Genomic DNA, 19,022 nt, shown 5'->3' with positions numbered 1-19,022 from the left:
TGAATGTTTTTCTATAAAATAAAGTGGCTGACTCATTATAGGAATAGACAATGCTCACTTTGTCAATTTCCACTTTGCAAAGGATATTCGCTTAGCTTAGTGAATGAGGTGAAGCTGTGCTGACTTTAGTCATCTAGTTATGTGCAAACAAAAATCTTTTTATTTGTTTCCTTGCATAACCAATAAGCTAACTGAAAATGTACTTGTAAAATGAAAATTCAATTTGCAAAGTGAACATGCTCTACTACTTTAGTAAATCAGTCAAAAAGAATACATCTATAGTGGATATACTCTCTTGCTATCTAGTCTCTGGTCTAGAGATCCCTAGTCTATGCATCCTTTCCCCTGTCCTGAGATTCTCTCTCTGTTCTAGAAATCCTCTGTTCCAGGTCCTCGATCTGATCTATATATCCTCTTTTCCTATCTGCTGAACTTCTCTTCAGACTACATATCCTCTATTCAGTCTATAAATCATTTCTTTATTCTACAGACCCTCTTTCGAGTCTCTAGACCTTCTTTCCAGTTATTAGATCTTCTGTTTTGTCTACAGATTGTCTCTTTTGTCGGGAGATCCTTTCTTCTCTCTGGAGATCATTTCTGTGGATTGGAGAATCAGTCTTTAGTCTATAGAGCCTTTCTCTGGCATACGGTTCTTCTTTTGTTCAGAGATCTTCATCCTGGTCTAGAGATCCCTTTTCTAGGCTAAAGATTCACTTTCTGGTCTACAGATCCTCTCTTTGATTTAGAAATCCTCTCCATCTGGTCCAGAGATCTTCACTTCTGCATAAAAATATTGTAAATGTTCCCCCCTGAGGAAGTCACGTGTTGAACGTGACGCAACGTGGGGAGGAGCTTCCGTTAACGCAGTGACGTCACTTCCGGCGTGGGGGCCATATTGGATCACCCTGTTTGAATACCCATGCAGTACACCCATAGCATGAGGTAGAAAGCTGGAGGAAGAGACGTTTTGTAATGTGAGTGAAATACTTTTTATCTGGATATTTATCTATTAAACTGGTTGCACTATGGAGGGTCTCTGCTTGTGTTTCATTATGACCCTGGGAGGAGCTGGCTGCTAATCTGGTGAAGGCTGGAGACATTTACCAACAGTGAGGGGAAATCCTGAGAGGAATTTATTCTTACAGGATCGCTTGATCCTCAAAGAGTTCTGGCCCTGTGGGGTCTAAGTAAGGAGGTAAGGGGGCATTTTGGATGTTGAAGGATTGGCACGTGTGAATCACGCACACTGCACGATACTTTGCATGAAGGGTGAAGTGGGAGGACCACCTTAAGCATCGCATTTATTTTCAGACTTTGGAATTGATTATTTGTTCACTAATATTGTGCACTATTGTGTTTTTTCACAGTATTGATTTAGGGTTGTATTTGTCACCCTATGCACTGGATATTCCCTTATGAGGGAATTCACGCATGACACTATTATTTATATATGTTTGTGTTTTTTCCCCGATATATTCAGGGAATGTTTATTTATTTTGTGTATTGTAATCACCGATTCACATAATATTTCTTAGTAATATTAGCGCTACACTGTTTTATTTTAATTAAATATTATTTATGGATGACATTTTTAAGCATATATGTAGGTCTGTATGTTCTACTATTTTAAAAACAAAGAATAATTATACTATGTAAGTATAATAATAGCATGCAAGCAAATCTGTAAACTACGAATGTCTACTGTGGGCTTATCGCAGATTGTCAGGAAGGTTGAGCTAACCCACATACCCACAGACCAGAGCAGGTACCCATGCATAAGTACATGTTGATTCAATTTGCCATGTTGTTTCATATGGTCATGTATCTCAGTACTGAGCTGGATGCTGTCACGAGTTCTGCTAATAGTTATATCATTGATATCAGATGGACTATTTAAAGCCATGCCAGGGCTCAGCACTGAATGATCTCTTGTTGTATTCCTGTGGCCTGTGATCCAGAATATTGCAAAAATGTTATTGTCATTTGCCTTCCTCTGTTCACTCACTTATTTCTGTCATTGGCTTTAGTCTGAACAACTGGCCAAGATTCTGCCTATTGATTCTGTATTCAGCTGCTTGATTTTTGCAGACCTCTGCCACCCTCGACTACAGTGGTGCTTCTGATTTGATACCTCTCTGCTAATCATTTGTGAACTCTGGCCTATGAGCTAACCTCACCTCTACCTCGGTCCTGGGAATTTTTGGTTCACAGCTGGCTGTATAGCTAAGTAATTCCATTCAAGTTCCAGCCAGGGGCGGACTGACCATTTGGAAACTCGTGCACTGCCCGAGGGCCCCGGGGTCAGTAGGGGGCCCCATGAGATGCCCCTGGTACCTTTTTCATAGGCTTTTTTGAGTTTGGGCAAGGACACAGGGGCCCCATGATCCCCTGTTGCCCGGGGGCCCCATGAGTTGTCAGTCCGCCCCTGGTTCCAGCCACCAGACTCTAAACCTAAGCACTCTAGGCACTCATACCCCTACATCACTTTTGCATTCCATATCTCACTCTCCAAGGGTGCTTGGATTGAAGTTGTAAAAGATGCCTGTCTTGTCATCTCACGATCCTTATGCAGGTGACAGGTTTTATGGATGTGGAAAGACTGAGCCAATCCAAAGTTTCCTGTTCTTAGCTATGGACAGCCTGATCTGCAACACATTTGACCAACCAATGTGATATGCATTCAGCAGCTGTGCCAAACATTCTTATTAAACAGGATTCAAGAAGCTGTTTTACAAGATCTGCATATTTCCAGATCAGCCCTTGTATGACCTAATCTTACATTCTCACCATTTGATACCCAGGCTTAAAATTGACAATACTGAAAGCTGAAAGACCATGCAAAGGGATGACAAAGTCTAAATCATTCTGTTAAACATGGTACAAATATTCAGTGTAGGTCAACCTGGAGTCAAGACAGGATTAAGACAAGAATATTGCTTAGAACTGTTCTGATCCTAGTTTAATAGCTGATTTAAATACATATATAATCCCTTGGTGAATTTCACTAATATCTATGCCTTATGAAAATACTCTGTTAATTATAAATCCTGCGCGCATTGTGATGTTTGCTTATTTTATTTCTTTGTACTGTCCCTTCCAAAATTTGCTATTCAACCTACAGTAACATCCTGTAGTGATTTTTATTCTAGAAAAACATAAGTGGGTTTATTGGATGTGTTTTAACTATGAAAGTGCTGTACTTCTGGACAAATTAATCAAAAACTCAATGAGAGGTAATTTTGCTTTAGAATATCTTTAAAAGGCCAGACATTTTTGGCTGTCTATACCACATTGCAAAAGAACATCTACAGCTAATTCTTGTCAATGTGTAATTGAATTCATTTTAAATTGTAATTATCTATGCAAATTCCTAAATTAGAAGGTGTTGGTATTTTGCAGTTTTGCCATGTCAGCTTTCATCCATCAATATGCCTTAGATACAAATCTAGGATTCTAAAAAGTTGCATTTTATTAAAGTGTTTGAAAAACTTTAAAGGTATAACTTTGACAATTCTTTTGACTTTTCTTCCTGCAAATGTATTCCTAACAGGCACAAAACAATGCATTTCTCACTTCTAAAACAGAAAATGGATTACCTGTCTACTAAAGTGAAAGCTCTGCAGTTCTAAAGAAAAAATGCTATGATTTTTAAAACAAAGGCAATGATAAATTGGAAATGGACTGTATGCATAAACTCTAAGGTAAAATGCAAGGAAAGTTAAATTTTGGATTGGATAGGCAAAAAACTTTTGCAGGCAAAACCATTGCTAGATCTTTTTATAGTATCAGTTATTACATAGTTAGATAGTTGATAAGGTTGAATAAAGACAATAGTTCATCCAGTTCAAGCTCTGTAGGTGTGTGTGTGCTCATGTCAAAAACTCGTAGCCTATATCCATGTATATTGTGCTCACTAAGATGCCCATCTAAGAGTTTTTTTAAACTATCAATACTTATTGCTGACACCACCGATTGTGGAAGTGAGTTCCACATCCTTACCGCCCTGACAGTGAAAAAACCCCTACGCAGTTTGAGGCTAAGCAGCCTCATTGAGTGGCCCGTATCTTCTTATACTCCCTGAGACAGAGTAGTTTATTCCTTATGGTAGAATCACCATTGAGGTATGTATATATCGCTATCATATCTCCTCTCAAGCGTCTCTTCTCCAGGGAGAATAAGTTTAATGTGTGTAGACTTTCTTCATAACTGAGTGTAACAGAACCGGACCCCGACTGCACTTGGGTATTTCCATTAGCCTCCCAATTCTCTGTCCGAACACAGATCCACGGACACCACTGCTGACCATACGAGATGAGACAGCACCAGACTTGTCTTAAAACAGGAAGTGGACTGCTTTATTTTAACACAGATACAAGATATATACACAGGGCGGGGCAATACATTTAGTAACAAGAGACACACAGCAGACACCCCCACCAAGACAATACACAAACACCTACATCCCATAATAGTTTGCTCCCAAGCCAGACACACAATAGAACAATGGGAAACCACAGTAAACAATGAACAACCCCCACACCCCACCTATACCTGTCTACACAATATCAGGACAGACCACCCTATACCCCTAACAGGCACAGGGTGACTTACACATAATAGGGATATGAGGAGCTGAGACAGGGGTCTCCCCACCTCTCCAAAGGGGGCTGTGTTGCATGTGCCCCCACCCAAAGTCACCCCCATCACACTGAGGTCCCCCCGACCCCTTATTAACTTTGTTGCCCTTTTCTGTACTTTCTGCAGTTCTAGCACATCCTTTCTGAGGACTGGAGGCCAGAACTGGACAGCATACTCCATATGTGGTTGAACCAGAGTGTTGTAAAGTGGCAGGATTATCATTTTATTTCTGGAGTAAATACCCTTTTTTATGCATGCTAATATTCTGTTAGCTTTGCTTGTTGCACCGTTGCTGAGTCTGTCATCTACTATGACCCCCAGATCCTTTTCCATTCTGGTATCACCCAGAGGTTCTCCTTGTAGCATGTAACTTGCATTCATATTTTTTAGCATTACTTTACATTATTCAACATTATCAACTATGGGCTTGTTAATTTGATAAATTACTTTATTATTTATGATACAGAAATGAGACAAATATTTTTTTAAAAACACAAGCAAGGCTTTTAGGGGTACTGAATTAAAATATTAATTACATTTTCTATATATTGTTAAAAACCAAAAGCATTTTGTGTTTCAATTTGACCAGTAATGATTAAAACATATTTACCAAATAATGTAGTGCAACTTTTCAATATACTGGCACTTTAAGGAAATCTATATCATATGAAACAAAAAGTAAATAATACAAGTCCAATACAATTAAAGCCTATTTTTATACATCAACACACTGGTTTTATTATACGGATTCCCCTGTGTCTTCTTCAATGAGTCACTGCTGCAAACTTCACGTGTGCACCGCCACCGGTTGTGTTCTCACCTGAACTCATTGACCAACCATACATGCTTTCTTTGACCTTACATATTCTGTATGGCAATTAGTTAAAATCAGAGCACAATTGGTGAAGGTGTACAATGAAATTTGCAGCAGTGATTTGAGCAGTAGATACGGGTGAATAAGCATAATAAGACCAGTGTGTTGATGTATTAAAAGAGACTTTAATTGTATTGGACTTTTATTATTTATTTTTTGTTTCATATGATATATTTACCTAAAGGGCCAGTATAAGGAAAATTAGCGCTGCACCATTTAGTATGATTTATGTACACGCTTATATGAGGGTGTGAGAGGTGTTTAACAGCTTTTTTGTCCATAATTTTTAATTTGTTGCACATTGATCATAGCAGCTCATAAGAATTACATTATTATAATTAATACAAATATATTGATATAAGGAACTAATTTTATACTTTGAGTTCTTTATCATCCAATTTATCATCATCATTAATTACAACACCAAAATGTATTATTTTCCAAAGCATAAATTATCTGATCCTTTCTGCACACTTAATTCCAATAAGCCCAAGCAATGCTGGTACACCCAAATTGCTCAATCTCCCTTGATACAAAATTAAAACAATGTAGTGTTCATATGTAAATGCATATACGTATATATACAGACACAACCTATGGTTTTATGCAAGCAAAAAAAAAAAAAAATCAACACAATAATGTGAAATGTCCTGGTATATGTGACTAAATGTCCTTTTCTTGAAATATATTTTCATATCACTCCATGGGGTAAATTTACTAAAACTGGAGCACTCACAATCTGGTGCAGCTGTGCACGGTAGCAAATCAGCTTCTAACCTCAGCTTGTTCAATTAAGATTTTGCAGGCAATACATGGGTCGAATTCCAAATGAATTTTCTTTAGAAAATTGGAAATTTCATGCATTTTGTAATGCAATGGTGCCACCATTGCTTTCGAAATTCAACCAACCAAACCTTCAATTTCTCCTCATGTTGCTACAGAATTTTCGTGGCCAAGAATTTTCTTTTCTTTACAAATCACAGCTTTATATTTCTTGCAGGATTCTCCCATCATTGATTTGATATCCAGGGGCGGACTGACCATTTGGAAACTCGGGCACTGCCCGAGGGCCCGGGATCAGTAGGGGGCCCCATGAGATGCCCCTGGTACCTTTTTCATAGGCTTTTTTGAGTTTGGGCAAGGAAACAGGGGCCTCATGATCCCCTATTGCCTGGGGGCCCCATGAGTTGTCAGTCCGCCCGTGGATTTGACCCATGTCAGCAAAACCTGGAAGCCAATTGGTTTCTATGCAAAGCTGCACAGATTTTGCACCATGCAGTTTTAGTAAATAACTCCCCATGTGTCCATGTGTTTTCAACACCCTTCACCTAGCATCAAAATACACTCAGTTTCATAGTGCTGTGGTGCAGCAATATGAACTATAAATGTGAGTTTATATGTGCCATGAGTTGTCATACTGTTAAATAAGGATTTTACATTATCGGCAGTTTATATCTCTATTTTTAATCAGTACCTGAATTAAAAGTGGAGCTAGTCCATTGACCCTAGGTTCGCACTTATGCAGCATTTTGTGCATTTTCCAATTTGCAGAAACACACTACAGTCCATTTAACATGATTTCCTATGGAACTAGTTCACATCTGTGGGTTTTGAGCCTGTGCATTTTTTGGAAAGGATCAGGGACTTTTTTTCCCCACAGCAGATTGTGTTTAATGGACCCACACCAAAAATGCAAGTGTTACATTTTTTATGCATTTTTCACATGTCTTTGATACATTTTGAGGGTTTTTTTTTGCTAATCGAAAAAAAGTATGACAGTTCTGTTTATGCAGTGTGAGTTTGATGCGACTTTGATGTGACTTAACACTCTTTAGCACTCAAGTAGCATCAAAGTATTATCAAAGTCGCATCAAAGTAGTGCAGGAACTTTTTAGTGACCAAAGTCGCATGTTAGGGTTAGGGTTAAGACCTAGTGTTCCGGTCCCTGTGACGTCGGGACGTACAGGCACCGAAACCGGCGGGAAATTTGAAATTTTTTAAAAATTTCATTTTTGCTATCATTGCTGTTTTAATGCATTTCACATATATTTTGTCCTTACTGCTTTGTCCTGCGCCCTGCCTGCATTTTGACTGTTCTTTCTGCCTGCAAACTTAGAAAAGTCCATGGCGTCCAAAAAGCGTCCATTTACGTCAAAAGCGGTTTTAGAACAGCGATAGTAAACCAGAACCACTTGCAGAATTGAGTGATAATGATTCGTGGGGAAATTCATCATCAGACACAGAAAACGATTTTGCGACTTTGCTCAGCAATGTGCGAATTTGCCTCTGTATTTCAAATTTCAGTGTTTTTGGTTTGATTATATTATTGAATTAAATTTATTGTTATTATATTATTATTTTTTATGATTATTTATTAAATTATAATTTATGATTTCGTGTTTCAAGTTTTATCCTACCCGGGATGTTTACTAGACTCTTGTTTGGACAGATTTCAGTGAGTTATTCCTAAAAATTACAGCCTACAATAAAAAACTACATATTTCCATGCAAAAAAATGGTACCACTTTCAGCACAAAAAATCGGAAAGAATCATACCGCCAAGGAGGTTAAAGGTTCCTGTACTACTTTGATGCAACTTTGATGCTACTTGAGTGCCAGAGAGTGTAAAGTCGCATCAAAAAGCACATCATAGTCGCACTACATGAACAGAGCTGTCATACTTTTCTACTAGCGAAAAAAAAAAGCAAAATGCAAAACACGTGTTCAGAAACTCAAAACGCACCACAAAATGTTCTGGAAAAATGCAAGCAACCTGCATAGATGTGAACCCCAGAGAAGTTTCCCTGCTATTAATATATCCAAAAAAGGATTTTGATTTTATTTAAAAGTATTTTTTAACCTTTAGAACTTTAAATACACCAAACAGTTTAACATCTATATGAATCTGAAGCTCCACTTCATAGGTTGGATTCCTGTGGAATATCACCAGTTGATGCTGGTTAAGGGGTCCATTAAATATTATTTATTTTAGTCTGTTATATATAATTAAAAGCCTTTTTTAACATCTGTTTAAGAAGTTTAAAAAACCACCCATTGTTCTTGTTGGAAATCCTGTGAGCTGATAACTTCCTATGCTGTATGTCAACACTAACTGTATTGTTTCCTGAGGATTATAGAATTGTGCCCACTCTGTGTTATGGACTATAGAAGAGGAGCAGGGTTCCTCAATCCTTTCTTGGACTGGAAGTGTGTTACTGGCACCAGGTGAAAGTATAATAAAAAAAAGAGTATGGAAAAATAAAATGAATGCAGCCGCCACATTTAAAGACTAGTAAGCCTTAGTATGTTCATTTTGTTTGTTTAGGTACACTTTATGTCCTCTGCACTTACATACAGTATATGTCCTTGGACACAGCTGCAGCAATGATCAAGATATCATTTTTGTGCCAGCAATTCCCTACAAAGTAAAAGTGATTGGAGTGGCTAAGCAGCCACTCAATCACCTTTACAGGTGGCAGAAGAGGGTGCCCCCCATCCATTACATTCACTGAGAAGAGTGTCAGGAATACCCCCCCTTCTGTGACATCAGCATTGTGTCACTTCCAGTTTTGGTTCTTTTTATTGGCCTGTTGCCAGCCGGTAAAGCAGCCAATTAGACTGATGTATGTCTGATGGGCTGCTTTGGAGGCCAGAGAAGGCTGGGGTCTAATAGATACCAGATCTTTCCATAAAGATGACCTACCATGGCCAATGTTATCACAAGGGATGTTGTTCATCCCTTGTGATAGCAATAAAGTTGATAAAAAACAGTTTTAAAGGTAGAGTGTTAAAAAAGTTTTAAATAAAAGCAATAATATTTTTTTTTTAAAGTGCCCCCGTTACCCTGTGCTTATATGGAAATATAAATGTGCACGTTGGTCCCACATGCATGTAAGCTGCAATAAGACCCCATCTGAGGTATTGCTGTGAAAGTCAGAGGAAGAGCAATAGCCAAACTGTCTGTCTAACTATAAACTGGTAACCTGTAAAGGCGTTTAAAGCTTTGCCCTCTGTAGATTTTTTGATACCGTAGTTTGGTGCTGTTCCATGGGCGTACTCAATTTTAAAGAGTGACATGTTTGGTATCTATGTGCTCATCATAACATCATCTTTTATGTTTTACCAAACAATTGGGTATTATATTGTGTTTTGTACATTAAAATTCATTAAAGTGTATTTTAAAAAAATTGTGTTTGAAAAACCGCTGCGCAAATACAGTATCATGTGACATAAAAATATTCAACACTCACCTTTTATTCTCTATGGACTCTGCTTAAACAATATTTATAATGCTTACCCCCAAGGATTGTACATATTTTCTAAGTAGAGGCCATAGAGAATAAAAGGTGAGTGTTGAATATTTTTATGTCACATGATACTGTATTTGCGCAGCAGTTTTTCAAACACACTTTTTTTTAAAATACACTTTAATGAATTTTAATGTACAAAACACAATATAATAAAATTAAATAATGAAAAAATAAAAAAATCTGCTTTTTTTTTGCTAGAAAATTACTTAGAACCCCCTCTAAGTAATTTTTCTAGAAAAAAATGCTGATTTTTTTAATTGTACATGTAGGAGAGAAGTGTCAGAAAAGGTTTGAATTGGAAGTGGTTAGTGACTACATATTTGCTCAATAATCATACTGGTAATATGGTTTTATTTTATAATTTCTTGACATTCTCATCATTGTAAGGATTAAAAAGAAATTTATTTATTTTTATTTATTGAGGATATTCGTATTTTACATATATTTTCAAAGCATTCGATATCCATTATAGAAATACTCAAACCATGTCTAAAAATGTCAATTTTTTGGGATTAAAACCCAATCTGATACTTTTAAATTGGAATTCTGGAATTCACTTGTAACTGGAAAAGTTAATCCTCAATTGAAATTATGCTTACTTTGTATTGATTTGGCTTGTAGTGCGTGATTTATTTTTTAACCATGATATGCTCTAGGTCTCATTACTTTTGAAGAGATATTCAGCTGTATAATATGCTGTATATGCTGTTATAGCTCATGGGGCTATTGATTGCTTTCGTGTGCCTGAATGTGTGAGCATGTTTGGTATGAAATGATATGTTTATAATATAAATGTGTAATAGTCCCCACAAACCTTTTCATTGCACTTTGGGTGTAGAAATACAATACATCCACAAGAAAAAAAGTAATTGAATCTGTGCCTCTCCCCCCACACTCTGTTCCAACAATCAACCTCCTTTTGCTCCCATCACCTCATTGTTCACCTGCCAGGGCAATGCAAAATTCTTCTCAAGTCAAGGTGTTGAGGGACTATGTAAGGACTCCATTTTCAAACACATTATAGTACTGGTTACTTGAATAGTCAATCACCAAGTCTTAAAGTGGTCGTAAAGGCTCAATAATTTTTATCTTCATGCACTCTATCCATGAAGGTAAAAAACCCTTTGTGTGCAGCAGCTCCCCCCACCTCCTTCCTAATACTGGCCACATCTCGATCCAGTAATGTGCAAGACATCAGTGACTCTCCAGGAACTCTTCTTCCTTATTGGCTGAGACAGCGGCAGGAGACATTGGCTCCTGCTACTGTCAATCACAGCCAGTCAGACAACGAGGAGAGAGTGGGGGGCGGGGCCGAGCCATGCTCCATGTGTGACTTGACACACAGAGCAGAGGGTCAGGAGTGAGCCTTCTTGGGTGCCCCCACAGCAAGTATCTTTTTTGTAGAGGCGCAAAATTATGTCTCTCTCTGCTGCCGTTCCCTATGCAACAAGTTCAATATTGTCATTATGGCCTGCGGGTTCACTCCAATGGAACTTTAATGACATTTAACTTTATTAAACTGACTTTGGACGCCATTACTCTCTATGTACCCAGCCAGTTTGGTTAGGCTGGACCGGTCTCACTTGGCTGCACTGGCTAACAAGCCTTCAATCTTCATCACAATTAAGCTGTGAGCTTTTCTAACTGCCTATATTGGAGCGATAATGCTGTGAAACATGGAAATATATTCTCATAGTAGTACTGACCGGGACTTGCATGGCCCTATACCCACACTGGGTCCGTATTTGAGTCCCTTTCTATTTATATGCAACTTTATTGTGCTGTTTTTTATATGTAGGCCATTTGGTCTGTTTGGTGCGTCTATTTTCCAGAGCCCTGTCACTTGCCTATGTGGTTGAATACGGGTGGTCCCGATGCACGAGGCTCTGGATACTATTGACTCATAAATCATGCTAATTTAAGATGGAGGGTAGCTGTAAAGTGCTTTGTATGATATTGTGTATGGCCAGGGTCATTTTAAGGAGATAACGTTATTGCACCTTATTTTAATGTGAATGGAGGATCTATTAGCCTAATTGACCTATTACCTATTTGTGAATTCAATAAAGCTTTTCTGAGGGGGTCTTCTGGATCTCTCAACCTTTTTTTCACCTTGCCTTGGTTTTTGAAGACCCCACCATACAATGGTGAGTTGGTGATTTCAATAGCAATTATTTTTGCTCCCTACTAAGGGAGAGGTAATATATAATTTTTTATTTCATTATCTAAATATTTGATTATGTCTCTCTCTCTCCCTCTGGAGTCTAAACATCTTTTAATACAAAAAAGTATTTTGATTTCTTTAGAAACTGCCATTTGGCATTGTATGCTATTATTAAGTCTATGATCTACCAGAACACTCCTTCTCGACCATTGACTCCCCAAATTGTACTTATCCTAAAATGTACGATGCATGCATTTGTTGTCCCCCAAGTGCATAACCTTACATTTATCAAAATGAAACCTCATTTGCCACATAGTTGCCCAATCAAACAATGCGTTCAGGTCTGCTTGTAAATTGGAATTGTAAGGGCGTTATTCCACTGCATAGCTTGCTGTTATCTGCAAACACAGAAATGGTACCTTTAATCCCAAACTCTATATCTCTTTTAAATATGTTGAAAAGTAAGGGTCCCAACTTGGGGTACACTACTAATAACCTTAGACTATTCAGAGTGGTAATCAGCGGTCATTAAATGGTGGACCTCGGTCCGCGAACGGCCCCAGCAGTGACTGGACCTCCTTGAATTTTATTTCAATACCCCTGGTGTAAATAATTAAAAACTACTTTCTGAATACGGTCCTTGAGCCAGTTGTCTATCTATTTACAAACTGAATTTTCTAAGTCAGTAGACTCTAACTTACACATTAGCTGTGTATGGGGAACTGTGTCAAACGTTTTAGCAAAGTTCATGTATACTATATCCACAGACAGTCCTTTGTTTAACTGTTTGCTTACTTCCTCGTAAAAGGAAATCAGATTTGTTTGACAACTTTGGCATTTCATGAATCCATGTTGACGCTTGCTTATAATACTGTTGATCTTGCAATAAATCTTGTAAACCGATAACTTCCTGTGGATGCTGCCTCTGCGGACTGTGGAGCCCCACTTCTCTACGTTATGGCAAAAGAGGAGAAGAACAGGGTCCTGTAGACCTATCCTGCTTCTATTATTCTGGTAATGTAGGGTAAGTTAGCATTCTCATTCTAGGACAGAAAGTGTGCCACTGGCAGAATTACCAGGTGAAAATAAAGGGAAAAAAGGTGGAAAACAAACCAAATTAATCACTTGCCCTCCAGAGGATATAATACAGTATATATACTGGAATTTGTATTTCATTTTTACTAGTAATGGCAGCGATTAGTGACTTATAGTGGAACTGCGGGACTGCGGCAGGCATTCTGACACTGGGGGGAACTGACTTGGTGTCCCTGACATCCCCAGTGACACCAATACAATGATCAGTGCTAATAAAGTGCACTGACACTGTACTAATGGCACTGTGCAGGAAGGGGTTAACATGTGGGGCAATCAACTGTGTGCTGTGTGTTGTTTTGCTGTAGGCTGTGTGTGAGTGCTTCACTGTAAGCACACTGCTATGCATGGCTCTACTACAGAGCCATACAAAGCAGTGTGCAGGAGCTGAAAGGGGAGAGAACGTTATTGTTTACTTACATTTCTCTCCCTCCTTCGGTAATGCTCCGTGATCACCGGGTGTTAGCGAGTAATCGGGACTCAGTGATTGACAGCTGAGGCCCCCTAACCGGCAATGTATTATATACGTGATTTTGTGCACCCCTGCTGCCCTGTAGCTTTATATCTGCTAAAGGGCGGTGAAAAAAGTGGTTAATGTAGTTATCACATTTAAGAACTGGTAATCTGCAGTATATTACATTTTTGCGTTTGGCTTTATGCTTTTTAAACTTTTGTCTCTCTACACTGGAACCCTTGAGTGATTTCAGTCTTTAAAGCGGACCTCCATCCAAAAGGGGAAGTTCCGCTTTAAAGACTGGTCCCCCACTCCCCATTAAGGATTGGCACCTTTGGGGAACAGGGTACCTGAAATTGACAGGTACCCGCTCCCACTTCCACTGCGATCACCTAGGCAATTGGAAATGGAAGTTGTCCTCCTACCCTCCCTCCGCGTAGTCTTCTGGGACACATGACAGGTCCCAGAAGACTACGGGGCCAATCAGGAAGAGCAGCACTACTCGTGCATGTGCAGTGGGCACCCGGCTGTGAAACTGCAAGCTATCACAGCCGGGTGCCCACACTGAAGATGCTGGCGCCTGGAACACAGGACAGCTGGTGAAACGGGCTTCGGGGAGGACATCGCAGGATCCTGGGACAGGTAAGTGGCTGTTTTTTAAAGGTCAGCAGCTACAGTTTTTGTAGCTGCTGACTTTTAGTTTTTTTACAGTGTGAGTGGAACTCCGCTTTAATTGCATTGGTACAGGCAATCACGCTGCATATTATCTGTGCTCTGACAACAGTCAAAGGTCAACTGAATCTGCCTGAGCTAGTGTATATAAAGTATAATTTTGTGTTTTAGATAGATAGATCGATACAGGGGTTAGACATATGGAAACACTACATCATTTGCAGGTGTGAAAGTGATGACATGTTTCCTGTTGAAAGCAGAAATGATGTAACCAGGGGCGGACTGACAACTCATGGGGCCCCCGGGCAATTGGGGATCATGGGGCCCCTATGGCCTTGCCCACACTCAAAACACACCCAAAAAAGACTATAAAAGATACCAGGGGCATTTTATGAGGCCCCCTAATGACCCCGGGCCCTCGGGCAGTGCCCGAGAGCTCAAATGGTCAGTCCGTCCCTGGATGTAACATTCTTTTGCTTCTGCTGTGTGATGAGACACCTAGCTAATAGGTGGAAAGCCTCACGTTTGTCATTCATTGTGTGCGCTGCTAGTAATATGGAGTCATGTCAGAGCTTACTGATCTTCAAAGAGGACAAATTGTTGGTGCGGCTTAGCTGGTGCCTATGTGACTGAAGTTGCCAATTTATTTACCTTGTCGTAAGGTATAGCATCAAAGGTTATGACGGCATATACAGTTTCTGGGAAAAATCGTCTGATAAGCATAAGCATGGTCGACATGGTCAACTGACTGAAAAAAATAAAAGGACATAGCACAGGATTGTGACTCAAAATAAGAAAACAACTGCTGCCAAAGTGACTGCAGAGCTCAAACTCAGTCTTCCAGAGCTCAATCTCAGTCCTTTCGTCTCTTTCAGTCAGTTTACCATGTTGACCGTGCTTATACTTATATATCTACCTTTGTTCAGTAACTAATGCATTAGCAATGTCATTCAAATTATTTGTAAAAAAAAAAAGAGAAAACTTAAATAAATGTTTCTACATTTTACATATATTCTTGATAAAAGATGTTAACCAGACATGTATGCAGCCAACCTGCATCTAATGGTAGGTCATTTTTTTATAAAATAGTGTACTCTCCGTCCATTGCTCCAGAGACGCCAGCAGAACATCACAGTGCATATCAGGAAGGCAGGTGTTAAAGTATGTGGCAGGCATTGAAGAACAACTTTCTGTACATATAATGGCCCGAATAATGGACTAACATGCTGATAAGGCCACATTAATCTTTCTGTTCACATCTGTGCTTACAACCTGAGGGATGCCATAGCCCAGTTTATACAAGCATAACAAAAGTATATTAGTAGAATGGCTTGAATTTATTCTCAACAAAGTGTTTGTAGGGATGTAAGGAAATGTATTCTATGTAGGCTGCCCCCCCCCCCCCCCCAATTGTATGGATATTGCTTGAGCAGAAAGCCATGCGGAGAATACAGGCAGATTTATGAATGTGTCATTTGAACATTTCCTTAACATTTCAAGAGGATTATTTCATTATTTCATGAGAAGCTTATATTATATAGGAATACAATTATCACATAATACGGCTTTGTTACTACAGACTAATAGATAAAACTGAATGTTCTTATGGCCTATAATTACTATTTGTGTTACAAATATACTGCTCTTCACTATTGCAATTATTATTATTAATATTTGTTCTAATAAGATTATACTGATGCTTGAAGAAAACAACTTTGGCCAACAAACCTCATTAATTTTTCTGCACTGATATGCAGCACTGATGGGCACTGATAGGTGGCAATGATGGGCACTGATAGGTGGCAATGATGGGCACTGATAAGCTCATATGACGCCCTCCTGGAACTGGACAACAGCGCTGTAGTCGTCTTTCAGCTATAGCCCGGTTGTCAAGTAGTTAATATCCAGTTATACTCTGAACATTTAGAAATGTGTCCAGCCCTGGGGGGGGGGATGAATATTTCACCTTTTCACAGCTCTAACTGTAAATAAGCCTTTTTTGCATGTGGAGGTTTTATCGCTTTTCCTTTAGATGTAAAGAGTGACCCCTTGTCCTTTATAATGACCATAATGATCTTAAAGTGAAGTTCCCTATATGGACCGCATATGTATTTATATATATTGATCATACTGATGCTTGAAGAAAACAACTTTGGCCAACAAACCTCATACATTTTTCTGCACTGATATGCAGCACTGATGGGCACTGATAGGTGGCAATGATGGGCACTGATAAGCTCATATGACGCCCTCCCAGAACTGGACAACAGCGCTGTAGCCATCATTCAGCTATAGCCCGGTTGTCAATTAGTTAATATCCAGTTATACTCTGAACATTTAGAAAGGTGCGCAGCCCTGGGGGGGAATGAATATTTCACATTTTCACAGCTCTAACTGTAAATAAGCCTTTTTTGCATGTGGAGGTTTTATCTCTTTTCCTTTAGATGTAAAGAGTGACCCCATATAGTGAAGTTCACTATATGGACCGCATATGTATTTATATATATTGATCATACTGATGCTTGAAGAAAACAGCTTTGGCCAACAAACCTCATTCATTTTTCTGCACTGTTATGCAGCACTGATGGGCACTGATAGGTGGCAATGATGGGCACTGATAAGCTCATATGACGCCCTCCCAGAACTGGACAACAGCGCTGTAGCCGTCATTCAGCTATAGCCCGGTTGTCAAGTAGTTAATATCCAGTTATACTCTGAACATTTAGAAATGTGTCCAGCCCTGGGGGGGGGATGAATATTTCACCTTTTCACAGCTCTAACTGTAAATAAGCCTTTTTTGCATTTGGAGGTTTTATCGCTTTTCCTTTAGATGTAAAGAGTGACCCCTTGTCCTTTATAATGACCATACTGATCTTAAAGTGAAGTTCACTATATGGACCGCATATGTATTTATATATATTGATCATACTGATGCTTGAAGAAAACAACTTTGGCCAACAAACCTCATTAATTTTTCAAAAACACCAAACATCCTTTATTTTTTTTTCCACATTCCTCCCCATCCCATTATATAGTCTTCCATGCCATATTTCTTTTTCTTGCCACATTTTCCATCTCCTTTATGATATACTCCCCCCATGTTTCTGGAGCTTAATCTTGCAGGCCTTAGAGTGGAGATGATATTGGTACACATGTATTCACGTCCATCGCATTACATCCATGTAATAGATCACTTTACTTTTGCGCACTGAGGGCCATAAAATATTGGTAATGCATCAGAGTTTGTAATTTTTTTGCTGTTGCATAACAGCTGAAACAGCAACTGCCATTTCAATATCTGCTAATGCTTTCATGACAAATTGTCCTGACATTTGTTCAACAAAAATCTGACACCGAGCGGCGCATAAAACCAATGGGGGGGGAGACTAGATTAATAAATGAGTTGAGAATCTTTACTCAACAAATTATGATAATATTCTCTTCAATTATCCAATCATGTAAAAAGCAAATTCCTGTTTACTTGTCTCTTCTGTACATAACTGGGTATTGAATAAATAGGATTTTTTTTACATAATTGCATAATTGAAGTAAATATTCACTTTAGTAAATCAGTCTCTAAATCTTAGCTCTATGTCTATATTCTGAATAAAGAAAATTGAATGCATGAAGGTAAAAAACCTTGAGCCTTTCAAACCACTTTAATTCATAACATAAACACTAGTTAATTGTTTGCTTTTTTATAATTACTCGAATTGTAACAAAAAGGACCTATGCATTATCATTAGTAATTGCTCTATAAATAGTATTATTATTATTACTACTCCCACTATTACTACTAATCATATTATTGGTTACATGGTTAGTCAGACTGAAAAAAGGCACAAGTCTATCTAGCTCAACCAAGAGAAAAAAATGAAAAAAAAAGAAATAGAAAACCTCCATAAAAGAACCCTATGCCCACAATAGATCCAATTGAAGGCAAAAAGAGCTAAAACCATCATCCAGTTTGCTAAAGTGGGGGGGGGGGATTCTTCCTTGTGCCCAAAAGCTTTAAATATTCCCTGAATCAACAATATCTGATGTTTTTACCTATTATTGTTAACCTCTTGCCTACCGGGCACTTTTACCCCCTTCCTGCCCAGGCCAATTTTCAGCTTTCAGTGCTGTTGCACTTCGAGTGACAATTGCGCGGTCATGCAACACTGTACCCACATGAAATTTTTATAATTTTTTTCACAAAATATAGCTTTCTTTTTCTGTTATTTAATCTCCAATGGGTTTTTAAATTTTTTGCACTATACACGGAAAAAGATCAAAACATTTGAAAAAAAAAGTTTTTCTTTGTGTCTACTATAACATTTTGCAAACAGGTAATTTTTCTCCTTCACTGATGTGCGTTGATGAGGCTGCAATGATAGGCATCACTGATGGGCACTGATAGGCATCACTGATCAGGTGGCACTGGTTGGAAATGGTGAGGAGGCACTTATGCTGCTGCACTGATAGCATCACTGATGGACACTGATAGGTGGCAATGATGGGCACTGATAGGCTCATATGATGCCCTTCCAGAACTGTACAATTGCTCTGTAGCCCTCATTCAGCTATAGCCCAGTTGTCAATTAGTTAATATCCAGTTATACTCTGAACATTTAGAAATGCATCCAGCCCTTCCATAAAACAGTCAACTCCACTGGCCAGAACAAGTTCCTTGTGGGCTGGAATATTTCATATTTTCCCAGCTCTAACTGTAAATAAGCCTTTTTTTTACGTGAAGGTTATATCTTTTTTCCGTTATATGTAAAGAGTGACCCCTTGTCCTTTATAATGACCGTAATGATCTTAAAGTAAAGTTCA

This window comes from Staurois parvus, unplaced genomic scaffold, assembly GCF_062004578.1.
Source record: "Staurois parvus isolate SC_StPar_1 unplaced genomic scaffold, SC_StPar_1.0 ptg000135l, whole genome shotgun sequence".
Lineage (NCBI taxonomy): Eukaryota > Metazoa > Chordata > Amphibia > Anura > Ranidae > Staurois > Staurois parvus.
The sequence above is the reverse complement of the archived record's forward strand: the minus strand, read 5'-3'. Positions refer to the sequence as shown.